Source organism: Lygodium microphyllum, chromosome 25 (genome assembly GCF_053477565.2).
Source record: "Lygodium microphyllum isolate KBCC chromosome 25, Lygodium_microphyllum_v1.1.10, whole genome shotgun sequence".
NCBI classification, from domain to species: domain Eukaryota; kingdom Viridiplantae; phylum Streptophyta; class Polypodiopsida; order Schizaeales; family Lygodiaceae; genus Lygodium; species Lygodium microphyllum.
The window spans coordinates 108,980,510-108,993,711 of NC_141159.1; positions in this window are offsets into that span (position 1 = coordinate 108,980,510).

Genomic DNA, 13,202 nt, shown 5'->3' on the forward strand with positions numbered 1-13,202 from the left:
TGTCATTCTGTACTTGTTGATGGAACTATGTCTACAACCAAGAATTCAATATTAATACTTACTTAAATGAAAAAAAATATCACATATGTTGTCAACTTAAGACTTACAATGTGTCTGTTGGCAAACACGTTTGTTAGGAGACAAGTGCATATCCTTGGCCATATAACCATGTTGCACTTTGACTAACCACCCTTCATGTGTAATTTTGAGAGCAATGATACGCCCTTTCCAGTGATGTTTTATATCCTCTCTTTTTCTTCTTTTGACCTTGCGAGAGCCTTTGCAAGAGGGCAACATAGTCACCCAATCATTTATACAAAAGGTTTTGGGCTCCCAATTTCCATCTACTCCTTGGTCATAGATAGTGCAGGAGTTTATTAAACGAGATGGGTGCCTTTTGGTTACCATACTTAGATTAAATTCGCAGAGAAAGCGCTCATTGAGAAAGGAAAATGAGCAAAGAAAGAAGCTCACCGAGAAAGACAAATGAACAAATAAGAAATATTTGAAAGACTAATAAAAATATATTGGGGGATGCCAAAAGCTCCCGACTTTCAGAAAATTCATTATTAACTTCACAACATCTTTATCATAATCGGTTTTGTAAGATTTTATAAGTAAATAAGGACTTTTGGACTACCAAAACATGTCAGAGTTTGGAGATTTTGGCTAAAAGAGAGGAGAGAATCATGAAGTGGACTCTACTATCTCCAAAAAGGAGAAAACAAGAATACCATATTCTTGCATATGTGGCAAACTCTCTTTGGCCCTTTCCTTGATCTCGTGATTAACAAAATTGCATTTTTTGAAGCATTTTTGGCCCTAATGCTAAGGTTATTGCCAAAGGTTGCAAGAGTGATACTTTGTATCCACTTCATGTATCTAGTGTGCGTGACCATGTTGTTGCCATGACCAAGTAGCCAAGTGTTTCCTTGTGGCATGGCTGGTTGGGATACATGAGTCAAACAGGAATGAAAGTACTTTCTCATTTGGGTTACTTGCCTAGTCTTCATTGTGTTGATTTTGAGCACTATGATCATTGTGTTTATGGTAAGCATGCATAGACATCTCATAAAAATTCTCTTTCACTAAAATTTTTGCCTCTAGAGTTAGTACATTCCGACGTATGTCAGATGCCAGGGTTATCTCTAGGAGGAAAGAAATACTTTGTTACATTTGTCGATGATGCTACATGGAAGGTATGGGTTTACCCTATTCAGACAAAGTGCTTGACAAGTTTAAAAAATTCTTGGCATTGGTTGAGAACCAGACTAATAAGACACTTAAGTGTCTTTGCTCCAACAACGGTGGGGAGTATGTGTCAAAATCCTTTCAGGCATTTTGTGACAACAAGGGGATAAAGAGGGAGCTCACTACCCCTCATAATCCACCCCAAAATGGAGTTGCAAAGTGCATGACTCGGACCATACAGGATAAGGTCTGTATGATGTTGTCTCATGTTGCATTACCCCATGGATTTTGGGCAAAGGCTGTTATAACAACCATTCATTTGATTAACAAGTCACTGAGCAGGTCTTTGGGGGGAGAGTCCCTCAAGAAGAGTGGTTGGGCAAGCCACCTTCTTATGCTCATTTGCAAGTGTTTGGCTGTGAGGATTTTGTGCACATACGGAAAGAAGAATGCAACAAACTGGAACCAAAGTCTTGTAAATGCATATTCCTAGGATACAGTGACGAGGGTGAGATGGGGTATAGACTTTGGAATCCCTAGAAAAAAAAGATAGTACGCAGCAATGACGTCATCTTTTGTGAAGATCACATGCATAAGCAGCCCAAGAAGATTGAGGAAGTCAGAAGGGTTGTTTTCAAGGAGGATGTACCTTTTAGAGCCTTCATTTCATAGATCAACTCGACCATCGAGGCCACCTAAGAGGTTTTTTCTACTGGTGTACAGTACGCTACAAATTATGTCATGTTGATGGATTTTGGTGAGTCGTCATGCTTCAAGGAAGTAGTGACTAAATTGGACAGCAAGAAGTGGTTAAAGGCCAGAGACGGTCAAAAATGGAATCACTTGATAAAAATAGTACTTAGGACTTGGTGTAGCTGCCTAAAGGGTAGAAAGCTCTTCCATGCAAATGGGTTTATAAGATGAAGGTCACTTTTGGTTCTTCGCAAAAGTACAAAGCACGGTTAGTTGCAAAGGGGTACAAGCAGGAACATGGAATTGACTTTGATGAGATATTCTCTCTTGTAGTCACGATGACTACTCTAAGAATCATTTTGGGCCTGGTTGCAACTAAATATATGGATGTCATACAGATGGATATAAAGACTGCATTTTTACATGGTGATCTACATGAGGACATATATATGCAACGGCCTGAGGATTTTGTTGCTAAAGGCAAAGAGATAATGGTCTATAAATTGAAATGGAGTTTGTATGGGTTGAAATAGGCACCGCGGGAATGGTATCATAAGTTTGATACTTTCATGCAGTCTCAGGGCTTTCAGAGAAGTCAAGATGATCATTGCTTGTACTCCAAGAAGGCAACAGATGGCAGTCTAATTATCTTGGTTTTGTATATTGATGACATGTTGATTGCTAGCAGGGATACTCATGCCTTGGATTCATTGAAGCAAAATCTTCATGGCAACTTTGACATGAAGGATCTTGGTGATGCCAATCATATTCTTGGGATGCGGATACTTAGAGATAGATCGAAGGGGTTACTCTATCTATCTTAGCAGGAGTATGTATCCAAGATTTTGCAGCATTTCAATATGGAGGGGGGGAAAGCAATCAAAGTTCCATTGCATCTATATGTGAAAATCAATGCAGAGGAAAACCCTACATCTAATGATGAAAGGTTGAAATGTCCAAGATTTTGTATGCTTCAACCATTGCCGGTTTGATGTATGCTATGGTTGCTACACGTCCACACATTGCCTTTGCAGTGGGAGTGGTTAGCAGGTACATGGAAAACCCTAACAAGAAGTATTGGGAAGTAGTGAAAGGTATTATGAGATACCTCAAGGGCACAAAGGATTTGTGCATCTTCTTTGGTAAGCAAAATATATTTGTCGTTGGCTTTATAGGTGCAGACACTATGCTAGACATGTGGACTACAGGAAGTCCACTACAGGGTATGTGTTTACCTTCACAAGGGGATCTGTCTCTTAGATATCCATGCTATAGAAGTGTGTTGCACTTTCTACTATGGGGGCAGAGTATGTGGCTACCACTAAGGCATGCCAAGAGGCCTTATGGTTGTCATGTTTGGTTGCTGAACTTGGAATTACTAAGGTTCCTGTTCTCCACTGTGATAGTCAAAGTGCTATCATGTTAGCAGGGAACCCTGTCTTTCATACAAAGACAAAACACATACAAGTGAAGTATCATTTTACTAGAGAGGTACTTGATAGCAAGAGCATTGAGCTAGTCAAGGCACACACTGATGATAACCCTGTAGATCTAATCATGAAGGGTCTTCTAGCTGAGAGGTTTTCCCATTGCCAACAGATGATGGGTATTGGATAGGTATAGCCTCTTCAACTTTGTACAAACTAATAATAACCCCTGCAGATCCTCTCATGAAGGGCCTTCCAGTAGAGAGGTTTTCCCATTGCCAGCAGATGATGGGTATTGGATAGGTACACTCTCTTCAGCTTTGTACATACTTAGACTTAGCTGATTCTTTTCCTCTACCTTTGGGCACATTGCCTTTAGGGGGGAGGTTGTTGGGATAAAGGGCAGTGCCCGTGTCTGCCCATAAGGGCTAGGTTGTACATAGTACATATACCTATCTAAAATCATTATTGAGGTACACTCTTCAGTACCACAAGTCATGTGTCTCTATCTCTTCTCTCTATCTCAACCTGCATCTCTACACAGAAGCTCCATTGCAACTAACTCAACAATGTGATACAATGTTGCAGGTGTGGTAATACATGGTGATCTTTGGGGTTTTTGACATGTCAATGTTGACTGTGGTATCTTGGAGAATTATGTTGAGGAGGTCACCATCATGTGTAAAGGGCTCCAAATGGATCACCATCATGCAAAAAAGATAGCTCCCAAGGGAGTTATGGCCCATTATGGCTTTGTGGTATCGTGTGTATGGTGTAGTTCACCACCAAATGAGAGAGCCCCATCCCAATGGTGGAGTTTCCTCCTATCACTTGGTTGTGACCCTCGTGGGTGGCTAGCATGAGAACCACACAATACCAAGTGTGGTTATAACACTATTCCATCCTATTATTAGACAATAGCACTCGATTATAGAACCCACTATACTCTAAAATTGATTATCTATTCTAGGATGAAAAAAAGTGCACACAGAAAATAGGGTACAATGTCCGATTTTTGAAATAGAAGGTGATGAAAGGAGACAAAAAAATTCCATGTGCATTATATCAATACATTATTGCTACACTAGTTTCGATTTGCAAGCACAAGGCTTGTTACAACAACCATGAGGGCATTTCCACCCTACCTCAAAAAAGAGCTTTGATAAGAGTGCAATCACCTAGAGATTTTGCAGCCACACCAGCCATCTCTTGATTAGTATCTGCCTTGGAAACTCCTCCAATATCATCATCTAGGCTATCAACTATACCCTCAGATATCTCTATGCTCATATTTGCTCCCTCAACACTCTCTTCACATATCTCTCCCCTCATAGACTTGTCTATTAGCTTTCTGCAAACTGTCAAGAACCATGTCCTCCATGGTGTCTTTTACCTTCTTAATTAGTCCCCTTGCCCCCCCCCTTCAACCCATCAATAACCCCCTCCCCTTGCCCCCCCCTTCAACCCATCAATAACCCCCTCCCCACTTTTGGTATCAATAGCATTAGGATCCCCCTTGATCTGAAAGGTATGTGGCACCACCTCAATCAAAGAGTCTTTCTCAGTCCTAGTGTGCTCCACATCTAGCACATCATCCTTGATGTTCTTAGGTTTAGCAACACCAACTCCCAAGTTTAGGTCCCATAGGACATCTCTCACCTTCTTTGCACTGTATGACTCCTAAAACATGGGACTGGCAATAGATTTTGCTAGCCTTGCCTGTTATATTTCACATTATCTATAGAGTTCCCATCTTCGATGACCTCAATCACATGTTCCTCATCTACACAATAACCACAAGCAATCAAAAATGCATGAGCACACCAAATCAACATTGTACTCCACATGTAAAATAATCGTGATGGATAAATATGCCAACTTACTTTTCACACTATAGTGCTCAATGATCCATGCCTTTGCCACTGGAGGTACTTCAATATTGCACCCACCTTTCACACAAAACCCACTACTATACAAATTTTCTCTAAAGTAAAAGGGGTGATATTGATGTTGACACTCAAGCATGAAGTTGCCCATGACATGTTCCACTTCTAGCTACTCCTTACATGCAACACAAATACTAAACAAATGGATGCTTTTATGTTTGCCTACAATATGTGGCTTGGGAAGAGGGTAAACTTCTTCCCCTTCTTCACATGAGTGATCATTTGGTTGACAAAGTCCATGTGGACTTGCCCTTCCTTGTGCGAGAGGCCCCTATCTTGTCATACTATAATTTTCAAGTGAAAGAAATAAAGAGGATTAAATTTACAAAAGCAAAACATCACATGAACCAAGTAGTAAGTACCAAAACTTTTAAGCATTTTACCATTACCAACCATTATTCCAATGACATCCAAATTATCAAATGTATCAAAGAGTACCAAATGTCCCCCAAATCATATCAATAATAGGTACAAACAACACTAAAGGGAACCTTTGTGCACAAAAAAAACATGAGAAAGTACCAATAAACACCAAAGGTACCAAAGAGTAAAAGAAAACATTTAGTACCAAGGGAACCAAAATGTACCAAATTCAACAACTTCCTTCATATACCATAGAGGTTTAAGTACATCAAGTACAAAAACCATCAAAATATATGTAAAAGAGACTGAGGTAGTACCAATTAGCTTTATAGTTAATGAGAACAACTAGAGAGTACCTAGAAGCTCCAAATGGTATTGAAATGATTTCAAAAGTAACAAATGCATCCAAAAATACAAAATGCTACAAAAGATTAAGAGGAAGTACCAAAAGCACCAAAATACACCAATGGTTCAAACATCACCAAAGGTTCCAAAAACCACTAAAAATCACCAATTTCATCAAAGGTTCAAAAAAAATGTACCAAGTTCTACCAAATGCTTCAAGTATTAAAGAGCATGAAGTATACCAAAGACTACAAGAACCACCAAAATACTCCAAAAATAGCATGAGACGGTACAAATAAGCTTTTTAATGATGAGAACAACCAAGCACCAAATGATACTAAAAGGGTTTCAAGAGTACCACATATAGCCCAAATAACCAAGTGCTTCAAGATGATTAAGAAGCAATAAAGTACCAATTCCACCAAAGATTTCAATAATCCCAGAGACTTACCAAAAACCACCAAATGCACCCTATATTTTCATGTGTACCAAATGTAACTCCTAAACCTAATGCAAAAAGCACCAATTGCACCAAATGTTCAAAAAGAATGTACCAAGATCTACTAGATGCTTTAAGTATCAAAGAGCTTAAAATATACTAAAGAGTATAAGAACTAGAAAAATATCCCAAAAAGAGTATGAGATAATACAAATAAGCTTTTTACTGATGAGAATAACCAAAAAGAGTACCAAGAAGCACTAAATGTTAGTAAAAGGGTTTCAAGAGTACCAAATGTATCCAAAACAACAAGTGCTCCAAAATGATTAAAAAGCAATAAAGCACCAATTCCACCAAAGGCTCAATGATCCCAAAGCACCAAATGCATCCTACATTTTCATGTGTACCAAATGCAACCCTTAAACCTTATACACCAAAGAGAACCAAATGTACCAAAAAGTACCAAATGTACTAAAGAGTAAAGAAACACCAAAATATATCAAAAAGAGCTAAAGTTTGTACCAATAAGCTTTTTACTAAGGAGATCAACTAGAGAGGGTTACAAGGAGCACCAAATGGTATTGAAAGGGTTTCAAGAGTACCAAATATATCCAAAACTACCAAGTGCTCTTAAAATATTAAGAGGTAGTACTAAGGACAAACCAAGAAAAAGTACATTGAGTATACTTGCTCAAGCTCAACCTTTTGTCCCAACCATTTTATGTTCTCATCAGTGATCTCAAGAAGTTGGAGCATTCGTTAGCTTACTCCTAGGCCACCTTCCACCTCCTTTACCATTGCATCATTATGCAAAATTTACTATCAAATCTCTTAGAGTGCATTTCATACATTTTAATTTGTCATTTATGTACTTGGCCATTGCATTTGACCCCTTGTACCTAAGCAACAACTTCTTTTGCTAGATCAAACCTTTAGCTCTGACAGTCTATTCATGTACTCTTGGTCCACATCTCAATCATCTTTTCCAACTCCCTAGCCTACTCCTCCACATTTGAATCACACTTTTCCCAAACCTGGCCCATGCCACTTTGTGGCCTATGGGGTCTTTCGTCCCATCATTGCTCAAGTGCATAGCACTCTGCAAACTTGGTTGTGACCTCACTACAAGATGGAGGTGCTTGATACACCTTGTGGAAAAGAAACTTGCAATCTTCTTCCAAGTGAGAGTCTATGTGGTTCATGTAGATCTTTGCACCTTTCTGGTCTTGTGCTTGTGCTTGAAGACAGTCAACCATTGGTCTTCATGGAGTGTGTCTTTGCTTAAGTCCTTTGAAAGCACCCCTTCTAGACTCACACCATACTCCTCATGTAGCTTCTCTACAATATAGTAAACTTTTCTCAACTATGGGTATTCTTCCATTTTACTTTTCCCTTAGAGATGTCAATTGGAGTTAGACATACCATGGCCCTCTTTTGAAAGTAAGGTAGTATATGTAATTTCAAGTCTTGTGACTCGTTAGACTTTGAAGGGCACTTTTTAAAGTTGCCTTCCTAGGGCAATGCTAGGAAAAAATTAACCCTTCCATGATGAAGGGCTTTATTGCCAACTTGGCCTACATTGGAAAGAGATGCAATTTGATTGCCATGCATGTGCATAGCCAAAGACAAAGAAAGGGTAGGCAAGGTTACAATTTTCAACATCCATTGACTCTCGAATCTGCAAGCTTTTCTCACCTTTCAAACACAATTCTTACCCTCACCACATACAAGGATCACGACCATGAGATATGAGGGCCCTCTACCCATACTCTCCACCCTTGGGAGGGGCCTTTCTCACTTCACTAATGACCCATTGTGGGTTTCAACCACTTCAGGGTCGTGATTGAGCAACAAGCTCTTAGGAATCGAAACAATGAGATTGAGCAATAATGTTGCTTTGATGTCACCATTTACTAGATGTACCAATATGGTAGAATGTATGAAGTCCTAGTTAAATGTGAAAAAATACAAAACAAACAAAGTGAATCCCGAACAAAGTGATACCATGGAAGCTCACCTTTAGGTTTCATCAAGGATTTGTCATTTGCCATTAAACCAAATGGACATTTTCTCAAACTACTCCATGGAGCAACTATCCTATTTGCACTAGTGGTTGAGTTCCATGTCTCCTCGGGCATAGATCATGGTGTCTTGTTGATGCTATGAGGGAATTTTGTCCCCTCGTGCTTTGCCATTGGAAGCTTCACTAGGGTGGTTTTAACAACACACTTTCTTAATGGGGTCCTCATGGAAAAAGGCAAACATGCAAATGGGGTACAAAGCACCAAGAAGAGAGTTTGAATAGCACAAAAAAGATCCATGGGGGCTATATTGAGAGCTTAATGGCTAGAGGGGACTTGTGCTATATGTGGGGCAATGAGCATTAGCATGTCTCCTATGCTCCATGGATTGGATGATGGCAAGATTTGTTTACAAGATATGAAATTTCTCAATAGTTCAAACTCGAGTCTACTCAATAGAACTTCATCCATATGCTATCATAATGATAGTGTAACATGCCCGCCTATCAATTGTCTAAGCACGTTTTTGCGGTCCATCGAGAAATGAATCTAAGTGTCGCCGCCCGGCACTCCCAAGAAATGTTTCTGGGATTTGCTTCTTAGGGTTTCTCGAGTCCGCCTGGCAATGGAATGTTCATAGCCAAAGCCACTAGGATTGACTTGAAATCTAGGTTCCTAGAGCCAAGGTCTCCTAACAATATTCTAGTGTTGGGTTTTGGATATCTTATTTTATGTAGAGATACCCAATCCGAAGCAGATCCATACCGCACTTGGTTCAAAGAGAATGGGAAACAAGAGCGATGTGTTGGTCAACCTCTCTGCTCAAAGGGCATAGTCCCATTCTAGTCCCCTAAAATGGCATCAATCGATTTCTAACTTAACAATACCTAAAGTCGAACGATGATAAATCCTTGTGAGAAGTCCCCCCAATTCTCTAGGACCACCCTGCCATAGGATGAACCCGTCGAGGATTCCACCCACCTGCTTCCCTTGATAGATTTAGTTTTCTAATTAGGTCCTACCACATTTATGTGTGACATTTAAAATTAGCTTCATTAATTTAGCCTTTTAGGGAACAGGGTTCGTTTTGCGTAACTTACAGCACAGACACGAAAACAAAACAAGCAGTCCTTTTGACAAACAAGTTCCTTAACTTATCTTCAAGTTAATCTTTGTCTCTTTCCCATGAAGGAGAATTACGTATCCCTTTTTTCCAATAGAAGTACCCAGTCCAAATCACATGGCACCAAAATTTCCATCCTTTATCTAGAATAGGATCTTCCAACGCCCTAGACGTTGGGCTCACGACAGTCTACAATTCCATTCCAATCTAGGTAATGCGTGTCCAGAGCTCTGTTGTCCTCGAGAGACCTAGGAGTGAGACACACTTTCTGTGGTTGGCCTTTTCACCACTCGACCTTCGGCCCGTGAATTGAGCAGTGCCCTCTTGGGGTAATCTGTCATGCAATCTTGGAGATGATCCATCCATAAATATCGTTCCTTAATTAACCAATTAAGAATCAAGAATAATCAACGCAATTGGACTAATATCATCTTCTAGTGAAACATTCCTTTATTTCCCATGACTACTTGTCATTACTGACCTTTGCCATGCTTTTACCATCAAACACAAGCACTTTGAATATTTATCCAAATCACAATGCAGCAATCAATTGATTGTAAAAATCATTTAGGGTGTTGTTCAATCAACCAACAAAACTGATTGTATTTTTCCCAAACAATACAAGAATAGATCCGATAATAATTCCAATGCATATTCGCTCCCCCCCTTGGGATCAAAGAGTGATTCTATGCAAAATTTACTTAATACTTGTATGCACAATTCCTAATGTTATTCTTTTTACAATTATGCTATTCATAACCCCTTATCGATCGCTCTATCAACAAATAAGCCATATGCAACTAAGTGCAATTAACTTCCCTTGATACATGCACTTTGCAAAATCTATCTTTCGAATATGTGAGAAGAGGCCTATGCCTTCCCATGACCTATTCTTGTACATCATAGTATGGAGCCTGATGTATCTCATGCGACAATCAAAGCAAGCATCTATCAATTTAGAAATACATTACTTACGACCCAAACTGCCGTTGGATTGGTAGTGATGCCCTCGCCCAGGGCTCCATTGCTTGTTGAGGGATTGCCATCTATGCGTTGTCAAAGAGTTTACTGTTCATAATATAAATCATGGGATTCTTATGAACACAGAAGAACTTCACTGGGAGTTATATGAGGAATTTGCATACAAAATTCAGACATTGTTATCCAATAACCAACTTAGTTACATAAGTTCTTTTGCATACGTAAATCAATCATATATCATCATGAAGTTTCGCTCTCGAATAGCAACCCTTTATCAATTTTGATACCACATTACTTTTTTCTAAAATTTTCTATCCGAATTCAATAGAAATAAGATAAGTCTCTTGAAATATTGCGATCTTAGAGTATTCACTTGGTAAATTATTAGAACATCTTATAGGCTAGAAACTGTTAGGGAAACTACAAAATTCTAGAACTCAAGAGAAATCATGAGGAATTTTTCAAGACGAATTTATTAAGAATGAACCCCAAAGAAATTAGTCGATAATATAGTTTAATCAAGAATCTTTGATAGAAGATTTTAAGACTGGAAATATCTCTAAGTTGCAGAAACGGACTTAAGGCCAAGAAACTTGGTTACAAGAATGTCATTATAAACCTTAAACTGAGAGGTTAGAGACCCCAAAATCTAGATAACCTAAGGGAAGAGCTCACTACATGAATTTCAATGGTCAATTGCTATGAGATTAATTATCACTTGAAAGTTGCATGAGTATTTGAAGTCATACTTGCTTGAAGACATCAATCTTGTTTGTGATTTTCTAGATTAGATCCTGATTGAATTAAGTACTGGAACATATATAAATTGAGGAGCCTTATATCTCCCCAAGGATAGGTGTTGAATCCCCATACCAAGAGGGGATGTTTTTACCACCGCAGAAGCATGGACCAACTCTGATGAGAGGTCTCCCAGTAGGGATCGTATTAAGTAGGAGGTGGTTAAGGTGCCATGTGGGCTCTGGCTAGTAAATCCTTTACGCACCTAGGAACTACTTAGTCCTCTATATGTCCAAGTTCTACTTGGGACACCTAAAAATGTTAGCTATAGGTGGATTTGATCTTGGTGACGTGCAGATGCGCCAGATGAGGCAGCACATGAAATTGTAATTTTTCTCCTGTATGAGCAAGAGAACACACATTATGGAACATAATCCATGAATTTGTTTTATTCTGATTCTATGTTCGTGAGTAAATTATGCAAATGAACAACTGTGCATGAAAGGATTCTTTTTAATTAATGAAGTTGTTTATATATGTTTCATATAATGTGGTAGGTAATTAGATAACTAAGAACTTCCATAGAGCGAAGCAGGTGGATGGATTCCCGACAAATTCAATCCTATGGCAGGGTGGTCTCAGTTAGCTGAGAGGTTTCCCCAAAAACAAATGCCAAGAAGAAACTCTAGGAAGGGTTGATTCGCTGACTTACCCAGGGTTTGGTCTTAGAACCTGAACTGTAAATTATCTTAGGGGAAAGATACAACGGTTGTGCTAGAGCACTGTGAGGGATTTCATAAATCCTTAGTCTGCTACTGGAAAAAAGTGTTGTACTCCATGAACCAAGGGTAATGGTAGTCACTCTTTCAGACAAGAAGCCTCTTGATGGACACCTCCGGATGTGAGCTAGTTGTTGATAGGTGATTGTTAGGTCAACTAGGAACCTTCACGTTGATCCTCTGTGGATAACGGTAGGACGCTTCCCCTGTGGGATAGACCTAGGGTTATACAGTGGGAACGGAAAAAATCCAATCATTCTAGTTAGATTACGGATGGTGAAGGCTAGAAGGTAAACTTTGGGCGAATACTAAAACGTTACTTGTCACGTAATAAAGGTGGGTACGTTACACCATTATATCCCTAGAGTATATAGTAGTGAGTTTAAAGCTTGTGGTATAAGATCCGACTCACCCTAGAGGAATCTCTTCCATTCTGGATGGAAGCCGTTACACAACTGTAAGAAGATCGGATATATAGCACCTATGTTTAATCCAAAGTCCAAGCTTGTCAAAAGCAACAAGTGGATAGATTATCCAAGAAACCACTTTTTTAGAAGGTCCAATGTGTCTTCGACTTTAAGACTAAAATGAGCAAGCTTCCAGGCAAGCTCAATTCCCAATGGAGTAGGATTCTTCCTTGCAACACACTTATTTGACATTCAATACTTGTGTGCAAACCTATTTTCACTTCTCTTTCTTTCTCTATGTCTTTCCCTTCTTTCATCTTGCCGCCATAGTGACCTTCCAACTCACCATTGAGGTGGTTTGCCCTATAAGCATGGAGGCCCTTGTAGATGCCGTCAACTCCCTAAAGCTCACCAAATTCATCTCCCATGGAGCACTACCCAAATCCACCAAGACCATCCTAGAGAAACTCCTTAGATGCCCCATGGTCCACATTTAGGGCCTCAAATATGCATTGTCTATGAAGAGAGTGTAAGACAAGCTATTCCTTCCCAACCATGGTGATGTCGATCCACCAACACTCTCCACCACGGCCATTGAAGAAGTATTTGGCCCCATCATCAACAAGGAGTATTGGCTCACCACCCTCATTGACTCCCATAAATCCAAGCATGATTCTTTGTGGTTTGATCCCCTCACCTCTACTACCACACCTCTCCTTGCCAATCTGTCCTAGACAACTGTATTGATC